Source organism: Myotis myotis, unplaced genomic scaffold (genome assembly GCF_014108235.1).
Source record: "Myotis myotis isolate mMyoMyo1 unplaced genomic scaffold, mMyoMyo1.p scaffold_m19_p_3, whole genome shotgun sequence".
NCBI classification, from domain to species: domain Eukaryota; kingdom Metazoa; phylum Chordata; class Mammalia; order Chiroptera; family Vespertilionidae; genus Myotis; species Myotis myotis.
The window spans coordinates 78,020,469-78,027,519 of record NW_023416335.1 but is presented as its reverse complement, the minus strand read 5'-3'; the positions used below and the strand labels follow the sequence as shown (position 1 = coordinate 78,027,519).

Here is a 7,051-nt window from a genome sequence, read left to right as displayed (position 1 = left end):
GGGACAAATTTCCTGTATCAAGGATTTTCAAATTTTCCAGTTCTCTTAATAATTCCTTCTTGGTTTTCTAAATAAACAATAGAGTAACTTTCAGAAATTATGCACTTTGCCCAAAGGCAAAGGTTTTTCACATCTACTGATGCTTATCTCTCTCTACTTGTTGATGGCTTGCACACCAGTTTGCCCTTATTGCCCTGGAATCTCACAAAGAATTACATTTTGTTCCATTCTGCTTTTGTAAATTTAGTAACTTTTTCTCAATTGTTCATTAGCTTGTAGAGCTAGGTTTTGTGAGTGAGGCAGTGTTAAGAAAGAACTGTGTTAATGCCGTCCTTCATTCTCTTGTTAGATATGAATTAGACACTGGAAGTATCATCACAGCATGCCCCAACTAATGGGGAAGCCAGGGCATATGCCCTGGAGGGTTATAAATGAAATATGATGACATACCAACGAGAGGATAATTAGTTGTGAAGGAGTTAGTCAGGCAAGCAGCATGGAGAAGAGATATTTGTATGATGCAGTCAAGAATGAACAAAATTGAAAACAAACGCACACACACAAAAACAACTCCATAGTTTCTCTCTCCAGAGAAGACTCTTAAAAAATATGCCAATTTTAATCCTTTTCTACTATCAAAGCAAAAATGTTCACCAGACAAATTTAGATACGCTAAGGTGGTCTTATTCAGGACTATTACAATAAAGGAGAGTATGAATTCAACTTCACTGAAACAAAGGATGGCATGTGCTTTTTCTACTTGTGTGAGTTAATATAAAGTTCCAGAAGGCAGTAAGGGGAGGGGGATTTGATCAGTGGGGTGTGTGTAGCACTCTGTGTTACTCCTAATTTTGTGCGTATTTTTCTCTGTGATTAGGCCACCTGAGTTTGCTCATTGGTGCCTGTCCAATGTTAATCTCTATTTGAGCCCTAGCCTAAATTAGCTCATACCTGCTCACAAAGACAGGGCGATAGCATTGCTATCTCCTTCAAGGCTTACATTTCCATAGATGGTCCCAGGTCCTGGAGAAAGATATTTCCTACATTGCAAAACTGCCAGAAGAAAACTTATACATATATCTTAAAGGAGCAGAGAAATAATTTACAATTACAAGTTGTCTAAAGTCAATGCTCTAAAAGGGAAATCAGGGGCCTAGAGTCAGGAAGAAACCTGGATACAGTTAGCCAAACTAAGTAGAATGTTAAGACCATCTTAATCACCACTGTTTGGAGAGAGAGATGATGAATGTTGGCCAATAGATTAAACTATAAAGGGGCAAGTGGAGAAGACTGTGATTATCAACTTTGTGGAAAACAAAGAGATAGCCTATGGGGGTTTCTACATTTTTATGTTAAGGGCAAGGCCAAAGCAACAGTGTTTCATGTGGTTCATAGCTCAGAAGCTTGCCATATTTATTCAAATAAATCAACAATGCCTCATGCTTTGTAGCAGTTAAAAATCCTAGTTACAGCATCAGACTGACTTTAGTTAAAATATTATCCTTAAAATTAATTTACTATAAAATTTAGAAAATGTGCTTAATGTTTCTACTATAAATAAGTATACCTATCTCATTAATGTATTGAAAAAAACTAAATGGAATGCCCTAAGGAACATTTTCCATACAGTGCTTGCTTGGCATCTGAGGAATGCTCAACAAGGGGCAGGTACTATATGAGTTACCTAAATGAGGTGCCAGCCCCTAATTGGTCTATTGCCTAAAGTTATTCTCATGCCTTCATCCCAAACCCAGCAAATAAGCACACTGTATTTAGTCCTGTTCTTGAGGGAAAGACATAGCTATTGCTTTGATCACATCATGGTAATTGCTATTGTTGTTATTTTATCCTTTAAGTTCACATGTGATTTATACAGTTATCACAGGAGGAAATAACCTTAAATAGAATTACTCCAAGAATTAGAAGTTATTCTTGTTGTTGTTGTTGTTTTCTTTTTCTTTGGAATGTTCTATGATTCCTTTAGCTTTTAAAAAATGTTACTTGAATAGTTATTTTTACCAAAGCTTTACATGTCCTTTTTACTTTACCACTGTGAATCTTTAGGGAAGTTGTCTGTTACATAAGCATTAAAGACTTAAGTGAAACTCAGTAAAGAGAAGAGCTAAACTCATCCCTTGCACGGTTTTGGGGGGTACCCCAAACTTCCTCAGGCCACCAACAGAAGAGAATTTTCTTCATAACATAGAGTCCTGCCACTCTATGAATCTATTCTAAATAAAAAAGGATTTTCTGGATTTCCATCTTGCCTGAAGTGTTAAGTTGCCTGCATGACTACCGATTGCCTCAGCAAGAAAGATGTCAAATAACCTCTCAGCCTAGAAAGTAGGGCTGAAGCCCCTGGTCAGTTACTGAAAACTCAACATCAACTAGAATATGAGTACAAATATGATCTGAATGCAGTGACTAAAATTATGTTTTTATTTAATTGATTCTCATAGAGCAAGAAAATAATTATTTTATAAACACTTATTATGTTCTCAGTTCTTTTTTAAGTGCTTATATGATATCGCCAAAGAGAAAAATTGACATTTGCTATAGACTGAGTATTTATGTCCCACTGATCTGTTTGTAAGTTGAAATCCTAACCCCGAATGCATTAGGAGGTAAGGCTTTGGGAGGTAGCGAGGTCATGAGGGTGGATTTAGTTCCCTTATAAAAGAGACCCCATAGAGCTCCCTTGTGCCTTCTGCTTTGTGAGGATAAAGCAAAAAGACAGTCATCTACCAGGAAGTAAGCCCTCACTATATGCTGAATCTGCTAGTGCCTTCATCTTGAACTTCTCAACATCTGAAATTATGAGAATTCATTTTTGCTGTTTATAATCCACAGTTCTAGTAGACCAAAAGGACTATTATTTTACCATTTTTAAAGACTAGGAAGGACATTTCCAAGATTAATATGAGATGGGAGAGAATTTGCTTCCATACCTCTGAAAGTTGCCAACAAATGTCAAGAAGGAAGACAGAATAGAAAACAGGTCAGTAAATCTACAACTCAAGGAAGGAGTGCTTTTGGAAAAGGGACAACATATGTCTTGTATATATGAGTAACATATTTCAAATCAAAAGAATTGATGAAGGAAAAATTGTCTTCTCTTGAAGACAAATTGCCAATTTGTTGATGGTCAAGGAAGATACACTTTTATTTAATAGTCCTGTCAACTAGATGTCAACTAGATTTAAGTTAATGATTTTAACAGATGTTTTCCTCCTCTGTGGTTCAAAAAGAAAAAGATCACATTTTTTTGGGGGGGAGGGGGCGAAATTCAGCAAAATATCAATTAGCTGCCATGAGTTACATGGATTTGGCTTACAGGTCTCTGATCTCAAAATCTGAGAGCTCCTTCGTGCCTTGGGTACTGCAGCCAGCAGATTGGAGGCCATAATCATGCCACAAAACACATATACTGAGTCACACTATAAGCACTATGGCTATCATTTGGATTCCCATGAGAAAAAGAGAAAGAAGGAAGGTCAAGAGGCTCATGAACATCCAAAGAAGGCAAAAAGATGTTTGGTCTGAAAGCTAAGCTCAACCATAAACAGTTCCATGCTGAGAAAATACAAATGAAAAAGACAATCCAGGTGCATAAAAGAAAAAAAAAACTAAATGAAAGGATGCTGAAGAGTCCATAAGGAACAGTACCTGCATGTCTACTGGACAGAGAGGGACAGTCCTGAGCCAAATGATTAAACAAAAACAAAAAGAGAAAGTGGGAAGACGGGGGACCCCTCTGCCCAAAGTTACTGCCCAGGGAGAAACAGGTATTAAAAGTTATTTGAACAGAAAAGAGAAAGAAGAAAGCATGGAAGAGAATTGTTACTAAACTATGCTTTGTTGGAGATGGCTTTATTCAAAAAACACCCAAGTATGAAACATTCATTAGGCCAATGGCTTACATTTCTAGAAGGTTTATGTGACATGTCCTGAACTGAAGGCCACCTTTTGCCTGCCAATGCTCCGTGTAAACAATAATCCCTCATCCGCACTTTATACAACTTGGGATATTATTACCAAAGGTAGTGTCATCAAAGTGAACTTGAACAAGTTGGGCCTTGTGACACAAAGAGGCAAGGTTTGACCAAAATATGCTCAGGTTACTAACAGTCTTAAAAATGATGGATGCATTAATGTAGTCTATTGTTTGATAGCACTTTAATAAAACCAGGAAAGCTTCTTAACTGTGATGTTTCCAAGTACTGTCACACAGCTTATGTGTCAGCAGTCATCCAGAGACTATTTATTCTGTTCTAAAGAACATTAAAATGACCCAGTTTAAAAATATATATCAATTAAAAATAAAGATGAAAATAAGTTGGAATGTAGGCAGAAAGTAAATATTCCAAGTTACTCACTATTATTAATTAATCAAAAGTAAATGTCTCTCTATAAGTTAAAGTAATAACAATAAAACACTTCCAAATGCTTTAGATAAAATACTAAATAATCATAAAATTAATTTTATTATATATCTAAGTCTGGAGATATTAAAATTTGTTATTTCTTGCTATTGGTAAACACTTCAGAATTTAAAAAGCTGAACCCAAGTAAGGTACAAAATACTTGCTACATACATATTATCAGAGTGGAAAAATCTCAAGTATGAAAGCCTTTATATTTGAGATTCCCTTTACAATTCATAAAATATGCCACAGGTAAGCATCCAGTCTAGAAGGAGCCCAACAAGGAGAATATGTCCATGAAACTTGTTATGACCAAGAACTCTTACAGCTGTGAAACTTGCAAAAAGAGAATTATAATAGTGTAGCCTGCTGGCAATCTAACTTAGAATTACTGAAACTATAGACATGATATTAAAATTTTGATGCCTTGTTCTTGTGTCAGAAATGACATTGACAAAAAAAGAGAATTTATTGTCATGACAAAAATCATAAGGCCACACAAAATGGTCCAGTATGTCATCAGAATGAAGACAGTATGAGTTTATTTTCCTGAAATGTATTTTTTACACTCGAGCTGAAAATATGTTCCTGTATATTTAAAATAGGTTTTTCCAGTTTACTTTAGGGGAAAATCTTCTCTTTCAAGGCAAAAACTCTCTTTGCAAAAACCATACAATTTCATGAAGCTGTAATTTCACTCAGATTAGTGGGTAAATCTACAGTAATTTATTCTGTTACATAGGACCTGGATACAGCTATTCTTTATTCATTCATTCATTCATTCATTCATTCATTCATATTGTAGGCAAGTGAGAGATCAGGACTTGGGAACTCAATTACGTAGATATCTAAATAGTACTCTTATTTTCTGATATAGGAAAATTTATAGAATCCAACAAAATAAAACAAAATCATCTAAGCATTATTCATGCCTTAGCTCTCTAGACCTATATAAATACTATACTTAATACTACATTAAAAAGTGTCCTTGATAAGATTTGTTGCAGATTGAAATATGAGCTTTCACTTTTATGCTCTACATGTTGTTGATATTTAGAAATTTATAATTAACCTATCTTTGTAACCTTTGACTTAATATCTTCATAATCATAACCTGGCTTGAGTGAAAGTTAACAAAGCTATAATGGAAGTCCATTAGAAATATATATCAAATTTGATCCAGAAATTCTTCTTGTAAGAATTTATCTTTTAATTTTTTTGATTAATTAAATCTTTATTGTTCAGATTATTACATTTGTTCCTCTTTTTTCCCCACATAACTCCCCTCCACTCAGCTCCTACCACACCCTCCTCCCTCACTCCCCACCCACTGTCCTCATCCATAGGTGCATGATTTTTGTCCAGTCCCTTCCCGCATTCCCCTCACCCATTTCCCCCACAAGAATAGTCAGTCCACTCCCTTTCTATGCCCCTGATTCTATTATAATCACCAGTTCATTCTGTTCATCAGATTATTCACTTGATTTTCAGATTCACTTGTTGATAGATGTGTATTTGTTGTTCATAATTTGTATCTTTACCTTTTTCTTCTTCTTCCTCTTCTTAAAGGATACCTTTCAGCATTTCATATAATACTGGTTTAGTGGTGATGAACTCCTTTAGCTTTTTCTTATCTGTGAAGCTCTTTATCTAACCTTCAATTCTGAATGATAGCTTTGCTGGATAAAGTAATCTTGGTTGTAGGTTCTTGGCATTCATCACTTTGAATATTTCTTGCCACTCCCTTCTCGCCTGCAAAGTTTCTGTTGAGAAATCAGCTGATAGTCATATGGGTACTCCCTTGTAGGTAAATGACTGTCTTTCTCTTGCTGCTCTTAAGAGTCTCTCTTTGTCTTTTGCTCTTGGCATTTTAATTATGATGTGTCTTAGTGTGGTCCTCTTTGGATTCCTTTTGTTTGGGGTTCTCCGTGCTTCCTGGACTTGTAAGTCTATTTCTTTCACCAGGTAGGGGAAGTTTTCGGTCATTATTTCTTCAAATAGGTTTTCAATATCTTGCTCTCTCTCTTCTTCTGGCACCCCTATAATTCTGATGTTGGTACGCTTGAAGTTGTCCCAGAGGCTCCTTACACTATCTTCATATTTTTGGAATCTTTTTTCATTTTGCTTTTCCGGTTGGGTGTTTTTTGCTTCTTCATGTTTCAAATCGTTGACTTGATTCTTGCACTCCTCTGTTCTGCTGTTTTAATATCTCCACATTTCAAGTGTGGTTTTGAACTCTATATCCAGTAGCTTGCTTTCCTCCATTTCTGTCATTTGTGTTCTTTTTCTTTGTCTCTGCATTTTTTATGCTCCCCTGTGTTGATGAAGTGGTTTTCTGTGCTAAGTGTCCTCTAGGGCCCAGTGGTTCAGCCTCCCCAATTACCTGAGGAGGACACTCTTGGTGCACCCCTTGTGGTCTTTGTGCACAGTCTCGTTGTAGTTAAGCCTTGATTGTTGTAGATATCACTGGGAGGAATTGACCTCCAGGCCAATTGGCTGTGAGTATCAGCTGTGTCTGCAGTGGGAGAACTTCTGTGCTGGAGACACCTCTCCGGGGCAAGACTTGCTTCAATGGGGCTTTGGTGCTCACTGAGTCTGCCCCCTGAGTGTGTCCTTTATGGTTCCAC

General features: G+C 36.4%; 1 pseudogene; it reads left to right on the top strand.

Moving 5' to 3' along the window:
• Window positions 1-3,408: 3,408 nt before the first annotated feature.
• Window positions 3,409-4,157, top strand: LOC118650461 (annotated as a pseudogene).
• Window positions 4,158-7,051: the final 2,894 nt, after the last annotated feature.